Source organism: Podarcis cretensis, assembly GCF_951804945.1.
Source record: "Podarcis cretensis genome assembly, chromosome: 17".
NCBI classification, from domain to species: domain Eukaryota; kingdom Metazoa; phylum Chordata; class Lepidosauria; order Squamata; family Lacertidae; genus Podarcis; species Podarcis cretensis.
The window spans coordinates 31,522,573-31,540,169 of record NC_137187.1 but is presented as its reverse complement, the minus strand read 5'-3'; the positions used below and the strand labels follow the sequence as shown (position 1 = coordinate 31,540,169).

Below are 17,597 nucleotides of genomic sequence, written 5' to 3'. Positions count from 1 at the left end.
ATCCTCTTCCTTGCCGCATTCTGTTGTATCAAGAACCCCCTCATCACAGCTTTGCTTGCATCCCAAATAATTCTTTTTTCCACCGCAGTGTTCATATTTATCTCAAAGTAATCCTTCAATGCTTTCTGGGCCTTCTTAGTAATCTCCTGATCTCTGAACAGATTGTCATTCATCTTCCATCTAAAGGAACCAGTTGGTAATAGTATCATATCCATTTTCAGTGCGTTATGGTCGGAGCAGGTTTTTGGGCAGATTTCCACCTTTCTGACCTTCGGTGCCAGACCTCTAGTTATCCATATTTGGTCGATTCTTGTCCAAGTCAGCTGAGCTTCAGAGAAGAATGTTCCTTCTTTTCCCAAGGGATTCTTCGTTCTCCAAATGTCAATCCAGTCCATATTGTCAGTCAGTTCAAAAAAGGTCTTTGGTAGTCTGCCATCTTTAGTAACATTCTGGCTTTGTGACTTATCCATGTTTGTTGATACGACCCCGTTCATGTCTCCCATCATGATGATGTTGTCATAATCCAGATGTTCCAGCATAGTCTCATGCAACTTCTTGAAAAATTCCGACTTCCCTTCATTTGGTGCATAAATTCCTAATATCAGAATCTTTTCTCCTTGATGTTGTATTTCGATTGCCAAAATTCTTCCATATTCATCTTTAAATAAGAATTTAGGTGACAGGCTCTCTTTTGCATATATCACCACGCCTCTCTTCTTTACTTTGTCTGAAGATATAAATTCCTGACCAAGTCTTTTATTTATTAGTACTTTCCGGTGGAGCCTAGTCACATGTGTTTCTTGTAAGCAAATAATGTCCAATTGTTCCTTTTTCAATATATGAAAAATTTTCCTTCTTTTTTCCGGAATGTTACAGCCATTTATATTCCAGCTCAAAAGTTGCAGAGACATCCTGGATAAGTCTGGTTATTTTTCAATTTATACACAACTTTTAAACAAGAAGTCACCAAGGTGGCGAACAACAACATAATTGAAGACAAAAGCACGTTAAGAGTATTAAAAAAAATTATCTGCTGTATCTAAAGAATAATTAAATCTGGTATACCATGTGGGGGAAAGTACCGGTACTTCCAAACTACAACATAGAAGATGCAAGCAGAGTTGGAATCCAACTTCCTCTAGACTAGGGTCATATCCCTGCATTAGCAGTTGTGAGGCACTTCTGCTTGTGTTTGACATGTTAATGTTCCTCCCCACCCTTTTCTTTGTTTAGTAATTTAATATGCTTCATTTTTTCTTTACATCTCAGGCATGAGGGTGATGAAGCATTTGCCCAAATATACAAATTGAGTCCTGGGGTGGTATTCCACAAAGTTTTATTCAGAGTAAAATGAACGGAAATGAATTAGCATGGCTAAGGTAGGTCTATTAATTTCAAAGGGTCTGTTCTAAGTAAAACTTAGTTGGATACAACTCTAGGTTTCTTGAATGGTGGCTTTACACAAAGATGGTACTATTTAGACTTTGAACTCACTCTTTGATTCGAATATAAGAAATTTGTACTTGTAAGTTCTGGTCATTTGATTTCTTGAGAAGTGTTTGTGTCAACTACTCAATTGGTTCTTTGAATCATTCAGTACTATTTCATACTGAATTGTGATTCAAGGATTGACAAATAAATTTCAAAAGCATAATGCAAAGTCTCTTGTCTGAATAAATGTCTTTAGTCATGTGAGAATATGGATGGGCCTACAGGCAGCTGACATTCTTGGCTGACTTTCAGGGGGTGGAGAAAAGCAATTTCATCACTGTTCCACATTATCAAAAAATGTTGGAATGCAGATACAGACATCATCCTAGGGTCACTAGGCATGGCGTGTATTGATTCTGAAGCCTTCTTTTAACTGTTAAAAAAGCGAACAGTTGTCTCTATCCATCTTTTAGGCAAATGCATGCTTTCTAAATGTATATTGCAGATGCATGTATTCTATCCCTTTCCCTTTGAACTCAAGCAAGAACTTCCCTGTCAGACATATTTCCTACTGCTGTATTCATTAATGGTGTATTTAAATCAACAGATTTAAATAATGTGTCTTTTCTCCTGGTGTGAAGCATTTTATACTGCTGTTTTACAATTTAAGACAATTATGTTATTTTAATATATTTTATAATGACTATGTGCCATCTTGGGGAAGCTTTTTTTGAATAGAGGCATAGATCTTCAAAATCATAAAAAAATAATAACAACATAGTTGTGGCATCCCCCTTTAAAAACATGCCCTGACTTTCATCAACATTTGAAAGGCAGTCACTTTTCTTGAAAGTTCAAACCTTTATTTCACAGCTTGCAGAGCCCTGCTGGCTGGGGCTGATGGGAATTGTAGTCAAAAACATCTGGGGGGCACCAAGCTGGTCTAAGTAGCTGCATTTGATTGAGTCCAATTGCCAGTAATTATCTACCAATTTGTGGCAGATGCTATGAGTGAGAGATAGGGAGGATTGTTTGTGACTCCTGACGAAGTAGGGAAGGGATGAGTGCTAGAACTCATTATTATATGTTATCCTTATAGCTAGAATATTGTAAGGTGTTTATCAGCAAGTCATTTTCCCCCATGATAGCTAGTGTGATGACGGTACATGTGGATGCATGAGGGTAGTTTGTATGAGAGTATAAGGGATGCATGAACACTGGTGTGATTCTTCCAGCGGGAAGGTTGGTGAGCGTGTGAGTGATTGGGACTGACCAGGATATGTTTGGGTGACATTGCTAGAAGGGAACATTATAGTGGCAGGCCTACTTCTGTGATTGCTGGGGCAAGTGTACCTGGCTGCCCGCCCCCCTTTGCACTGGCCTGGGGGTAGGTAAAGGTAAAGGTAAAGGGTAAAGGTACCCCTGCCCGTACGGGCCAGTCTTGACAGACTCTGGGGTTGTGCGCCCATCTCACTTAAGAGGCCAGGGGCCAGCGCTGTCCGGAGACACTTCCGGGTCACGTGGCCAGCGTGACATCGCTGCTCTGGCGAGCCAGAGCCGCACACGGAAACGCCGTTTACCTTCCCGCTGGTAAGCGGTCCCTATTTATCTACTTGCACCCGGAGGTGCTTTCGAACTGCTAGGTTGGCAGGCGCTGGGACCGAGCAGCGGGAGCGCACCCCGCCGCAGGGATTCGAACCGCCGACCTTTCGATTGGCAAGTCCTAGGCGCTGAGGCTTTAACCCACAGCGCCACCTGCGTCCCTAGGGACACTAGGGCCACAGCGTCCCTGCGTCCCTGGGGGTAGGTAACATTGGATAATTGTTCCACTGTCCCCTGACAGTTATATTGTAGGGTGCCATAGAATAGAGTCTTTTCCCCAAGGCTTTAACATCTAAATGAAGCTGTTGGGGACAATATAGTATTGACATATAGCAAGGCAGGAGAGACACGAGAAACAATTGCAGCAGCAAACTGGCATATAGGATTTGATGAGAGCCTGTTTCTTCCCCGTCTCGCCCATGTCTCATCTCCATTTTGACTGTTATACCAGAGCAACATACCCCAGCATATCTGTGCAGTCATATTAGTGGCTCTCACACGGTGGTGGCATATCTCACATGCTGCCAGTGTAGGGAGGCAATCACCATATTCAATAGCCCCCCAGCCCATGTAGCTGAAGTATAGGATTGGGCCCTTAATATTATGTTCCTTTGTCCAAAGAAAAGCATGCATGTAGTATTGCCACGTGTGATTAATAGCTGTACAATTATAGTGTACAATAGATCAGTGGTTTCTGAGATCAGAACATACCTTAAAAAAGTGCAAGGAGGCAATGCAGATCTGTGGAAATTAACTGGAATTTTGCTGGGGGACTACTGTATGATCACACAATCTGCCTAGATTTTCATTTGATTATAAATAAAATAAAATGAGCTTTAGAGAGAAAATGGGAAAAGGTGAGGTACAACTGTGGCAGAGATGCGATGGGAAAAAATACTGACATATTTGGGTCTGCAAACACCGTGTAACATTCCTGCTATTCACAAACCCATTTGGAGCCACCCCTGCATTATCCAGCCCAGTGCCTATCAGTTATAATAATAATAATAATAATAATTTATTATTTATACCCCGCCCAGACCTTGCAAGGGCAGCCCTGCCATGAAACATCCCTCTCAGATGGCAGACTTTAGGCACCATTAAGGCAAACTACTACATGGAATAATTCCCACTCAGAGGTTCTCCTGTCCAATGCCGCTGAAGCGACTAAGACCCGCACCATTGTGCCAGCACTCTTGCACAGCTCCTGCTGATCCCAAGGAGGCAAAAACTGCAGCAGAGAGAAAACGGTACAGCACTCAGCTTCCTAAAGTGGACTGTTTTAGTGTCACCGACGCCGATCCTGGTATTCTGCCTGCCTTAGCAGCAAGCCGGACCCTGATCATTTATTCAAGGGCCTTTGGAGAGCTAGTCCTCCGAGTATCGATTTCCAGAGGACCTGGCGCAAGGAGAAGTACGCACACTAGCCCTGAACGGATGCCAGATCAGAAAACCAGACGTGGGGAGCGCGCCGCAGCTCCGTTCTTTGCAGCGGCTTTTTGCACGTGGCACACGGAGTCTGTTGCCTGCTTACTAAGGAGATGTCCTGCAGCAGCACATTCGCCTCTTACGAGGCTGCAGCTTCCCTCCCCATTTGCGCGCGCGCGCGTGTGTGTGTGTGTTTGTGGATGGCTCTGCCTGCATGCGTATTTCAGCCAAGCGCGTGAGAAGCGCGTCCGCTGCCTTTCTGGGGCTGGAAGACGAGCGGAGCGCCTTCTTCCAAGACTGCACCCAGGCCCAGCCTGGGAAACCTGGGCGTTGGCTGGCAAGATGCTTCCCTCGCGCCAGGCCGCCGAAGAGTCCAAGAACGCAGCAAGACCTCTTTCCTGGGGCGATCAGTGGGAAGAATGGGGGGGGGGGAGCGCTCTGCGTCCCAGGGAGGTGGGTGGGGGACGTGGCGCGCGCGTTCGCGGGGCCTGCAGCCGCTTGCGCGCCGCCGCCTCCTCCCCTTTCCTGCCTTCCTCGCGCGCCAGCTGGAGGAGCACAGGCAGCGACTTTTGCAGCTTTGCGGCGCCGCCTTGCCATCTTCTGGTGCAAGCCGGCTAGAACCGGCCGAAGCAGAAGCAGAAAGCAGCAGCAGCAGCAAAGGGGCGGCGGCGGCCGCGACTCCACCTCCTCAGAAGGACAGGAACGCGCCTGAACGCTTCTCCTTCCCCGGGGCCGTCCCTTCCTATCCAAAGGATGCTGCGGCCGTCGCTTCTGCTTGCGGGATTGAACCAAGGGGAAGTGGAGAAAGGGGTGCAGCTGGACCAAAATCGATTACTTTTATTCCCTTCCTAACACCGCAGCCCTACACGTCTAAGTAAATCTCAGCGGAGCTTGCTCTCCCAGATTAAGTTGGCGCACATTAATTAATTAGAATTTTAATTGTCACATTTATAATCTAGCAAGGAGCTCAAGGTGGCAAGCAGGGTTCTCCATCTCCCCATTTTATCCCCACAAAAACCATGTGAGGTAGGCTAGGCTGGCTGAGACAGTGACTGAGCCAAGCTCACCCAGGGAGCTTCATGGCTGGCTGGGGAGGATTTGAATCCTGTTTTCTCCCAGGTCCTACTCTGACATTCGCTCCTGTGAACCACCAAGATCCGGCATGCCGCAGAATCTCCATAAGGAGGCTGGGAGGTCTGGAGCAGTGTTGCAACCCCATCTCTTTTACTGACCCTTCCATTATGCCTTCTGAGGCTGCCGCCTTTAAGTTGGTGTGCAAAGCTTTGCCTGAGGATGGAGGTGGAGCAATGGGAGGGAAGCACCACCTGCCATATTCATAGTAAAGGGACCCCTGGCCATTAGGTCCAGTCATGACCGACCCTGGGGTTGCGGCGCTCATCTCATTTTATTGGCCGAGGGAGCCGGCGTACAGCTTCTGGGTCATGTGGCCAGCATGACTAAGCCACTTCTGGTGAACCAGAGCAGAGCACGGAAACGCCGTTTACCTTCCCACCGGAGCAGTACCTATTTATCTACTTGCACTTTGACGTGCTTTTGAACTGCTAGGTTGGCAGGAGCAGGGACCGAGCAATGGGAGCTCACTGTGTCGCGGGGATTTGAACCGCCAACCTTCCAATCGGCAAGTTCTAGGCTCTGTGGCACAGCGCCACCCATGTCCCGCCATATTCATAGAAACCTAGAACTGAAGAGCCATAGAACTGGAAGGGACCACATGGGTCATGTAGTCCTCACCTATCACTTTATAAGGCAGTGTTAATAGTTCTCTGCTCCGTTATGTGGTGGTTACTGCCTGGCCACGATTGAAATGATTGTGTATGTTACTCTCACTGCAAAATGGGGCTATTGATGGCTTCCTTCATACAATTGTTAGATGAGTGAGATCCAGGCTGGAAAGCAGTTTGTAGAACCAATGAATGCTAATAGAGCAAAAGATTCATTCAGTCATTCATTCATTCATTAAAAATGGGTTTGTCGCCACAAACAAAACACGGAGGTACACTTTTGTTCTGAAGTCATTTGATCAATATTTAAGATTAGATAGTATCCACTAATGGAGAACAAATGGGAACAATCCAAAAATGGCATCTACAAATATCAGAAGGTGCTCCCCTGAAGTTTGTCCATAGCTTTTAAGGGCTGATTGGATTAGGAGAAGTGAAGTCTGACCAAAAGCCTCAATGGGACCAAGTCTGAAATGTAAAACCTCATCTCACATCCTGAGGAGAAGACCCAGAGAAGAGAGAAAAATAGGGAAGGGCAGGAAGGCCATTGGTGTTGTTTCTGTTTATGCGTGCCATATCAAACAGGAGGCAGAATATCATGGGAAAATAAAGCTTAAGCCTTTTACCCTGTACCAGTCTGAGGCCAAAACTGCACTTCTTTGTTTGGAACTGTGCGCGTCTTAGTTAATGCAAGAAAATGTATTTTTCAGGTGTAGTAGTAACAAGGTGGAAGGAATGCATTGGTAATTATCCCATCTTCCTCTTCTTGGTCTTGACTGTTCTCCTTCCCACTTTTGTTCTCCTTTGTGGCTCTGGACTCCACGTGTCAGACATAACTGCTGCAGGTACTCCTTGCAGCAAAAACCAAGTGTGTGTAGTATACCTGCATTTTTAAACATCTATGTACACATGCCAATATCTTGAGATTGGAATGGGGCTCCCAAGCCAGGGGCAAAACTAAGCGTTATATCACCCAGCTCAAAGACCCAGTTTGGCACACACCCCCAGGCACATTTGCATACACACCCACACAGGTTGGGAGCCTCAGTGGTGCCCCTCTGGAGGTGTCACAGGGCAAAAAAACCTGGCTAGCCCCTCCCCTTGCATAGCTATGGCTCAACCCAAGCATTAGTGTCTTTTTAAAAATGCAGTTTTGTTATCTACTATAGCGTGAAATGTTAACTGTGCTGTATATGCTGTCTGTGTAAAAGACCTGTGAAACTGTGTCTGCAGAAATTATGTCTGTTATATGAAGTGTAGAGCCATTGTGCTGTTCTTTTTCTTTCTACCTCTGTCTATCCATGGCTAATTCACTCTACTCTTCCTGCATTCCATCCTTTCTTAAATCTCACTCCTGCCAGATTGCCAGACATCCTTCAGCAAATAGCAGGGCTGGCCAGATCTGAATTTTCATTTGAGTGTCCTGTGTTGGCATGAAAAACGTGTGCCTTTCAAGAATGTTTCACCATTTGCCCTGCAATCTGTATGCCTTTATTAACCAATTTTAAAAGCCTCTATTTATATCCTTGTTCTTACAACACCCTGTGTGCCTGTGCTTTGAAATAGTAAAAGTGGTGAAGTGATTGGTCTCATTGTGGGAAAGTTATCCTTTCCCTCAATTTTTTCTCCAGCTTCATCCTTTAACCATATAGTTCTGTACTGGCTGTAAATATAACCACATATGTTCAAAAGCAATGTGGGGGAAGGTCTCTCCTGATAACCCATTTCCTCTGTGGGGTAGCCTTACATAAAGGGTGAATGTTGTGCTTACTGAGGATATGAACCGATAATTGCTCTCTCCCCACCTTCTTTCTATTTCAGACACTGCAATTGCTGGAAGCAGAGGAGGAGGAGGAGGAGGAGGATATGCTTTGAAGGGAGAAGTAGGTCAGTGTGTAGATGGCAGCTGCCTCTGATACATTGTGATGCTAGGAGGAAGGATGCAGATGGGGAAAGAAGGGAATGGCGGGAAGGGAACCTAAGCCAAGCTTGCAAGGGAGGCTTCAGTAGCAGCAGGGGAGGAGGAGATAGTGAGGGTAGCAGTTGCAGGGTGGGGACTCTTCCTGAAAGCTGATTGCACAAACAGCAAACACTCCCTTTCCCCTCCTCCACTTTCTTTCCTCCCATCCGCATTGCTTGCTTCCTCCTTTTGGGAAGTACCCTATCTGAGAATGAGAAAAAAGGCTGCCACAGTCAGTTACAAGTCCTCGTTACTATTGCCTGCCTGAATCAGAACTGATCACAATGAAAGATTGCTTAGAATGCACTTGGTTTTCCTGCACTAAATGTGAGAATGGAGAAACAGCATAGGTGAAACAAATGAGGGGCTGGAGGAGACAATGGGAGAGAGAGAGAGGATTCCTAATGATGATGGAATAGGAAGAAGCATGGAAGGAAAGGAAAGGAAGTGACAGCTTTTAAAAGAGGCAAAAAGGAATCGAGATGAGGGGGAAGCTGTGGGGGATGGTGAGAAGAATAAATGGAATTCAGAGCAGAAATAGAGGGAGAGAGGGAAGATAAAATGAAGCATGGGACACAGAATTGAAGAGAGTCCTTTGTGCAAACAATCTATTTTTTTTTCAAATAGATTTTTTTCAAATTTTAAAATATTCCAAAATGCACCATAGAGTGCTCCCTGCTTTTTCACTTTGCTATGATGCACATGTTCTGAGGCACCTAATTCCAAAAGTTTCACTGCATGTCTTGGAGCTAGCCGGTCAGGGATGGTATCTTCTTGTTCTGGCTCACACAGTGTTCCCAGTACCGTTAGACCTTCCCACTGCACCATTCCTGGAGCATTTAAGCTGCACCCCACTCAGCCAGCATTGCCAGTTCTGACCTGAAGGTCATATTGTCACATATCCTTATTGCACACATCTCAACTCTTTGCACATTTTCACATCACCAGCACAGGCTGTTTTGCATTAGCTGGTGCAAAGAAGTGTGCAGTTGTGGAGCATGGGTCATACCACAAAGGAAACACAGTAGTTCTGCATTCCAAGCCGTATCCTATGTTCTGAGATGTGCCTCTCTGGCAAAAGTGCTCTTGCTGCTGTTCTTTTCTTCCTGTGTGCTTCTGTTCGCTGCACCTTTGCTTTAGATACAGCAGTCAGTGGCAAGAGCCTGTCTTTTGGCTCCCTGTCACAATGCCTAGTTCCATCTACCCAGCCAAAGATAGAATGGCGCCGTCTGCACACATGCGCTCATGCACGCGCGCGCACACACACACACACATTCATCCCTCTCCTTCCCACCCTGATGCTGACAGTCTTTTCTTCTGCTCCTCCCCTCTCCAGCCTTTTCTTTCTGCAGTGCTCCCAGCCTTTACTGCAGTGTAATCCATCACTCACAAGGTCTGGAGGGGTGGGGTGGCTAGAGAGCATAACTATTCACTGACTACAGGGAGAAGAAAGACTTTCAGAATGCAGAGCCTTCAGAAGCAGAATTCGCCAGCCAACAGGCTTTTTGAGATATTTAATTTATTTAGTTTCTTTGTTTTCAGGCATGGGAGGGTGGGGTGGGCTGGGGGAGAGAAAGGTTGCTGCCAACATTCCAGCGAAGGTGACTGAAAAGAAACCAAGGAGACAGGGGAAAGCGAGAGACAGCAGCAAGGAGCACAGAGGAGAGCTGTGAGAAAGATGAACAGAGGCAGACAAAAAGAAGAAGAGGGATGTCAAGAAGGGAAAGAGAGCAGCCATGGTGGAAGCGGGAAAAACCAAAATGGAGAGCAGCAGACACAGACAGGAAAATGTGGGCAACACTTGGAAAGTGTGTTGAGCCTAAAGAAAGGAAAGACGCAGAAAACTTTTCAGCAGGGAGAACTGCTTAAAGATGAAGGGAAAGGGATCAGGGAAGGGAGATATGAGCACACAGTTTTAACTTTAAAACGTTTGAGTAAACATTTGCATACAAGCAGCACATTTTGAGCTGCAAATTGCCCCAATTTTGAGCCCAGTCCTGGGAGAGGTTCAGGACATTTCAAAGGCTGTTGCAATGATGAATAAGGATAGCTCAACATATTAGTTGTCATTCCCAAGGAAAGTTTCCATGATTATTGTCACACAGTGTAAGCAGAGGGAGGCACCTCACCCCCCCCCCACTCCCCAGAAACCTATAGTTTCTTCCATTGACTGAGCAATTGTGAGCCAAAGAAATTGTGTGTTCTGACTTGCAGAGCACAGTTTATTTCCTGATACCTGAATAAAATTGAAAGTATCTTACATTCATCAGTGTCCAATGTTGCTCTAATAATCCTAAATGGAGGTGTAATTCATGGTACTGTAGTGAATATGTGTTGTGCCCTCAAACTGTAAAGTAAAAAGCTGGAGGGGGGAAAAATAAAGACACAGCTGAGCCTTTGTCCAAGTTTCAATCATTTCTCCACCTACAGGTTACTAACCCACGTATCATCTTGCAAAAATGTGGGTGTTTATTTGTAGAAATTTACCCAATCAGATAATAGAAGATTGTTGATGCCTTAGCTCAGAAATACTCCCTACGGCAGGAATAGCTAGCAGTGTATTGCATTTTGTGTTGTGAAAACAAGAGTTCAGGTGTATGGAACATTTTGCTAAGAGGGTAAAACCCTGTACATTGCTGAAGTTGCTTCCTGGACATATAAACTTCCAATCTTTTCTGGTTGAACTGTGTTTTGACCTTTCATGCAAGTAAGGAACTAGGAACCAGGAATCATAAATATATCCCATTTTTTTGCAAAAGGTTTGAATGTGGGAGTGTAGCACCCTGCTTGTGGTTAACGCTTAGCTGGAATGAAATATTCAACGCAGCAATAGAGAAATTAAAATAATAATTTATTTGTCAGACAAATAAATGAGAGGCACAGTGGTATATGGTTACCAAGCTCTGGCCTGGCCTCCTGCCGTTATGGCCAGCACTTATATTTCCTTAATCCAGCCCCCTTGCTCTTCCTGTGGCTGCCTCTGTCCAATCAGTCTGATTGAAATTCCTATTGGCTGTTTGCTAGAACCAATCACAAAAGATACACCCATTTCCTTTTTGCCTTTTATGGGAAACAAAAAGCTATATATTCTTCTACCTATAAATGACAAATAAGTAGTCATATATCTTACATTTGTCTCAACAAGGAACCTTAATTACCAGCTCACCTCTTACCCTCCTTGCCCTATTGCCCTCCAAAACAGATGGTTAATCTTAAATTTTTATCTTAAACAGATGTCAAGGATCTTGAGTTCACATCATCATTGAAAGATCTCCTTCTTTTGGAGGTCTTTAAACAAAGGCCTGACAACCATATGTGTGCTCTAATGATGTTTCCTGCTTGGCAGGGGGGGCTGGGCTGATGGCCCCTGTGGTCTCTTCCAACTATATGAAATAAGAATCTAGCATAAGGATTTAACATTTCTTAGCTTCTAATTCCTTTGCATAATTACATTTAAGCCAATATATTTAATACATAACATAAATAACCTTTTAAAAGGAAAAGAAATCTTAAAAGGATCTCAGTTTAAGAAAGAAACAACTTTAGAAAAAGACTTCCCAAAATACTCCCTCCCTTTCTGCCAGCCAGATGCTCTTGGCCTTTTAACCTTAGGAAAATATGGCTCAAGTTTAATGGGAGGCACATGGTTTTATTTTACTATTTACCCACTCTTAATTATGTTTTTCTCTGCTTTTTTTATCTTCTGTAATATGTAGGGTCAGTGTAATCTTGGCTCTCAGCCTGTAATTCCCTTTTTACGACTTTGAGAATTGTTTTCTGCTATAAATCAGGGGGCCCCCTTGTCCAGGAGGATAAACATCTTGCCAAGGTTCTTAGGCAGCTGGTCTTCTGCCTGGCATTTAACATTTGAAAATCTTTAAGCTCATTTTAATATACAGGAATTTTAAAATATAAGCTTTGATTAAAAATGCAGGCTATGATTAGATGCCTCAGGAGGAGCTGAAGCCGACCTTTCAAAAGTTGAATCAAAAGTTGAAAGTAATACATGCTTGGGAAGATAGCTGTATCTGTTGTCAGAAAGAAGTGAGCAAGATTTGAAGGAAGACTTATTTATGTCTCTTGTTTCTCTGCAACAGTCCAGTTAGTCACATGGAACAAAGAAGTTCTGTGCTCTCTTAAAGTATTAACACAGCACTTTTCTTGAATTCTTCTGGGCGGGTCCTGGTGTGCTGGTCCCGGGGGAAGGTTACCATTGGCGTAGTCAAAGTTCGGTCCTGGGTCACTAGCCTGGAAACAGTTCACAAGGAGCGGGGCGAGGTCTGAAGCAGGAAGCCGGGCGGGGACAGGAACACTGGAGGGTCAGGTCTGGGTCCGGGCAGGAGCAGGTACTCAACGACGTTGCTCCCACAACCTGGGACCGGGCTGACTGGCCTTTATCTTCTCTGAGGCCAGGGGCGGACCTGGCCCCCAGGAGACTTGCCTCTCCTGGCCTTAAGGTGAGCACTCCTCCTGGGAGAAACTAGTTCCCTCCGCCTCTGCCCTAAGCCTCTGCAGTTCAGGAGAAGCTGGGGAGTTACTGGACCCAGGGGGAGACTCACCTTCCTCTGGCAGGGCCGGGAGAGGCGCACCTGTAGGCACTGTGTCCTTAATCACCTCCGGAGCTAGAGTGGAATCACCTGGTGCCTGCTCCTGAGGATCCGGCACAGGTGCAGGTGCTTCAGATCCAAGGCCCCGCCCCAGCTCAGCCGGCCCTGGAGGCGGGGACTCTTGTGCAGGCTGGGGTTCCTCCGGTTCCGCCTCTGAATCGGATTCCCAGGCCATCACACCTGGTCACTTTCAAGAGTTGCCAGTGCAAGTTGAGGGCTCAGGAACTAGCAAGAGAGTATTGTTGAGTGTCTGGAGATCATGTATTGTGATTGTTCCATTGCTTCCGGACATACATACAGTGGTACCTTGAATTACATACGCTTCAGGTTACATATGCTTCAGGTTACAGACTCCACTAACCCAGAAATATTACCTCGGGTTAAGAACTTTGTTTCAGGATGAGAACAGAAATCGTGCTCAGGCACGCGGCGGCAGCGGGAGGCCCAACCAGCTAAAGTGGTGCTTCAGGTTAAGAACAGTTTCAGGTTAAGAACGGACCTCTGGAATGAATTAAGTACTTAACTCCAGGTACCACTGTATTCTGGATGTTGCGTCTAAGAAACTCTTGTTCCTCCATAGGATTCCATGGGATTCTATTTATTTATTTTGTGAGATATATTATATTGCTTGACTGTAGAGAAAATCTCAAAGTGGTTTACCACAAAAAAGACGAAATAATCTCCCAGGCTTTTTAACATCTACATTGTACTACTGGGTGAAGTTGTTCAGAGATTTGGAGTCCAGTAGCATCAAAATGCTGATGTCACTCAGCTCTATTTCTCCTTTTCATCATGTTGAGGTGGGGCTTTTGCCACCCTTAATGAGTACTTGGTCAGTGGTGGTCCAGATGAGGATGAATAAATAGTTCAACCCAGACAAGAGTCAATACAGAGATGGTGGTGGTAGGCTCAGTAAACAGGTTGGTTGCGGAAATAATCTTCTCTTCATAGAATCATAGAATTGTAGATTTGGATGGGACCTTGAGGATCATCTAGTCCAACCCCCTGCAATGCAGGAATATGGGAATTGAACCTGCAACCTTGGCATTATCAGACCATGCTGTAACCAACTGAGCTATTCAGGGTTCATGGCTTTGCATTTGTCCTTTAGGGATCATGTTCACAATTGGGAAGCACTTCTGGGCTCAGCATAGTTCCAAGATGCTCATGTAACCACTGTGGTCTGGAGTTCTTTCCATCACCATTGGATAATAGTCCAGTTGTTCCTGTTGCTAGGTTAGGTTCTAGCTCTGATACAGTCAGTGCGATATAGCCCTCCAGATGTTGTTGGACCACAGCTCCATTGCCCCTGACCATTGTCTATACTGGGACTGATGTAGCCTGCAACCTGTGGAAGGCTTCCCCTGAGGCATCTATGGTCATTCTTGTATTGATGACTTCCATGGCTTAGAGATTCTGCTGTGACTGCTCTTGAAGACAGTTCAGAAGCTTCAGCTGGTTCAGAACCTGTCTGCTAAAGGGCTGAAGGCATTGTAAACACACAACCACTATTTTGAAACATCTTTATTGGCTGCCAGGCTCCTCCTGCGTTCAATTCAAGGTTTTGGCCTTCATCTTTAAAGCCCAGTCTTGCCTATTTCAGGAAGCATCTTATCTTGTATGAGCCTCAGCAGGCCTTAAGATCTGCCAACCAAGTCCTTTTTTCTGGGTACCATAGATTGTGGCTTTAGTCTTTTTCTGTTCCTTAAAGCTCTGTTCCACTGGAGATTCAGCAGACACACACTCTCCCCTCTTTTTCACCGTTCCCTCAGCAATTAGATTTTCAAAGCTTTGTTACTTGGCTTATGCTGTCGTTCCGTTTGATTGGCTTAGGCTTTCTGCTGTTTGGTTAGACTTTTGGCATATTGGAACTTAGATTTATTTTTTAAGACTTGAATTGTACATTGTTAGTGTAAACTTCTTTGCCTGGAAGGGCATCTACAAAGGCAGCAACTAAACAAATAATATCTAAATAGTGAGCTGGTGTAGAATTGTGTGTGGCGGTGGGGAGGGAGTGACTCAGTTATGGATCAATGAAGCCCCCCATTTGAGCCTCACCTTTGCCCTGAATTATGCAAGCCCCACTTAGCCACATCTTCCCTTGTGCAATGTGCTGATAATAACGCCCACCTTCCTTCCAAAACTGTTGTAAGGATTGCAGCAAGGGGACGGCTTTGATCCAGCAAACAGTGAACATAACTCCACTTGCGGAATGGGACTTTACCCAGCTCCCTCCTCCATGCTACAGCTAGCTCCCTGTGCTGCCCCAGGGGACTCAGGGGAATGTTGTGAGAGGTGATGCGCGGGAGCTGCAAATGGAAATAGCAGGTCACGTTACCCCTCCCCAGGCAGGCAGAAGCACCTTGACTCTTGCTAGGGCCTCTTTGGATCTAGCCCAGGGTACGTGAAGTGCTCTGAGCACTTGGAAGCACTCTGGAAAGCTAAGTATTAAATAAACCAAGGTGTGTGAGCAAAGTGCAGCCAACAGGAGGAGAGCCAAGCGCTGCTGTTCTTCCTCTCCCTTCCTCCCGCATCTCTCTCCACACAGACATCTATATGAATTGGGGAGGTGGTGGTGGTGGCCCAGTCACCTCAGGCAGCCAAGTCTTTGTGTCGTTTTGAACGGGATATGTACGCCTCACAACAACACCTCATTTCAATAAAGCTTGAGCAAGAGAATGTCCAGATGGGGTAAAATCTATCTTAATTAGTGGGAAAGATGTGGATTTTCGGCTACAAGCATCAAAATTGTATTTGGCCAGTCCAAGAGGGCAGAAGTCTGGGTCCGTCCCCCCCTCCTGATATCCCGCTCAAAGGCTGTGGGGGTTACAGTTCAAAACAGACCCTCATATTTCAGAGCATCTTTCTGAGTCCTTAACAGCACACATTTTCAGTCTGATCTGGGGATCCACACAAAATAAAGTGTGGGACATGATGTTCACACTAAATTCTAATTCATGGGCATTGACTTTGGGTGCTTTCTTTGTCGGACTTCAATCTTCCGTCATCCCTGACCACTGACCATGCTTGTTGGAGTTGAACAACATCTGGAGGGCCACACAGGTTTCCCCATTCCTGGATTGGGGGTTGAGCTCCTAAACAGATAAGGGCTGCACTGTATTGTTTAAACTCAAGGTGAGACTTGGCGTCGCTATCTTGACTGATGTTGTGGAGCTTCCTGTCAGCTGTGCTATTTCTGAAGCACAGTAAATACACTGGAGGAATGAGAACCATGTGTTCTACATCTCTATCATAGAATCGTAGAGTTGGAAGGTGCCCAAGGGTCATCTAGTCCAACCCCTGCAATGCAGGAATCTCAACACGTGGTCCCCCATCGGATTTGAAACCATATTAGACCCTCCTTAGCTTTGCAAGTGCTCTGGCACTTTTATTACCACAAGGAGGTTTCCTTGTGTATTTATTTAACAGCATTTATATGTGACTGTTAAGGAAACATCTAAGGGGCAGGTAAAGGTAAAGGACCCCTGACAGATAGGTCCAGTCGCGAACGACACTGGGGTTGGGATGCTCATCTCTCTTTGTTGGCTGAGGGAGCCGGTGTTTGTCCACAGACAGTTTTTCTAGGTCATGTGGCCAGCATGACTAAGCCGCTTCTGGCGAAACCAGAGCAGCGCACGGAAACACCGTTTACCTTCCCGCCAGAGCGGTACCTATTAATCTACCTGCACTTTGACGTACTTTCGAACTGCTAGGTTGGCAGGAGCAGGGACTGAACAACGGGAGTTCACCCCGTCGTGGGGATTCAAACCACAGACCTTCTGATCAGCAGGCCCTAGGTTCAGTGGTTTAGACCACAGCATAAAAACATAAAAACTATTGCTAAAAATGGTTAAAGACAAATATATAAAATAGTCAAAAGAAACAGTAGCCAAAAAGAAATAAAGCACATGGGTGTAGTACTAGGAATGGGGCAAGCCCTCTGCTAGAGTGGGAGTAGACAAATTGGAGCAGGTGCTTATGAAGAGCTTCCATCTGCCACAGAAACTGCAGGTCACCAATTGTTATTTGTTTCTTTTTAAAGTGTTTAATGACGGCATCGATGGGATCCACCACAGCCTGTTACTTTGAAAAACTGCTCTGCAAAAGTGGGTTACATGGACTGTGTTTCTCCCTGTGTGATCTTGATACAAGAGGAGGTTTGACGACATCGGCTGCCAGATCAAGCTGCAGCTGCAAAACGGACACAGGCAAGTGAGAGATACCTGAGCATTCTAGATTTTAGCAGTGCTCCCGTTTTTAAAATGTGCTGAGCGTAATTCCGGTTAGAATTGGGAAAGTAATGGCACTAAACAAACTTGCGGCGTATAAGGTTAATAATCTGCGCTGATATCAGAGGCTCAACAAAGGAGCAGATGAAACTGCTGGAGGCCATGCCATTGTGTGGGATTCAGTTAAGTGAGCTTTGTGACCCAAGAACTGGTGACCTCGCCCACAGTGACTTAGCTGAACACACAGTTCTTACATTATTCACACCGGTGCGCTCAGACACTGCGCTGCAGCTCATTAATGCCTAATCACTGATGTGTAACTTAATGCAGGTTTAGCTTATGAGCGCAGGACAATGAAGGAGGGAGAACAGAAGGAACATGCAGTTAGTACCTGTACAGTTTTTCTACTCTTAAAAGTTTCTCAAGCATGCAACAAAATCCTCCCACTTTGGACACAGAAAGCATCGCGAAACTTGGGACTGGCAGTAGCAAAACCACTAGACCCCCTTGGATCAACCAGGGTCCCAGTCAAAAGTATTGCCAGGGCCAGCCCACTCATGAGGCAAGGTGAGGTGACTGCCTCAGTCGGCAGGATCCA

At 45.6% G+C, this 17,597-nt stretch overlaps 1 long non-coding RNA gene across 1 annotated transcript in view; it reads left to right on the top strand.

The window, feature by feature from the left end:
* LOC307206578 overlaps positions 1 to 16,973 on the top strand; it is a 29,417-nt gene extending 12,444 nt beyond the window's left edge. Inside the window, exons 2-3 of the long non-coding RNA XR_013834374.1 lie at positions 8,025 to 8,090; positions 16,813 to 16,973. This is a non-coding gene — a long non-coding RNA (uncharacterized lncRNA). The remainder of the gene's footprint in view (positions 1 to 8,024; positions 8,091 to 16,812) is intronic.
* The last annotated feature ends 624 nt before the right edge of the window (positions 16,974 to 17,597 follow it).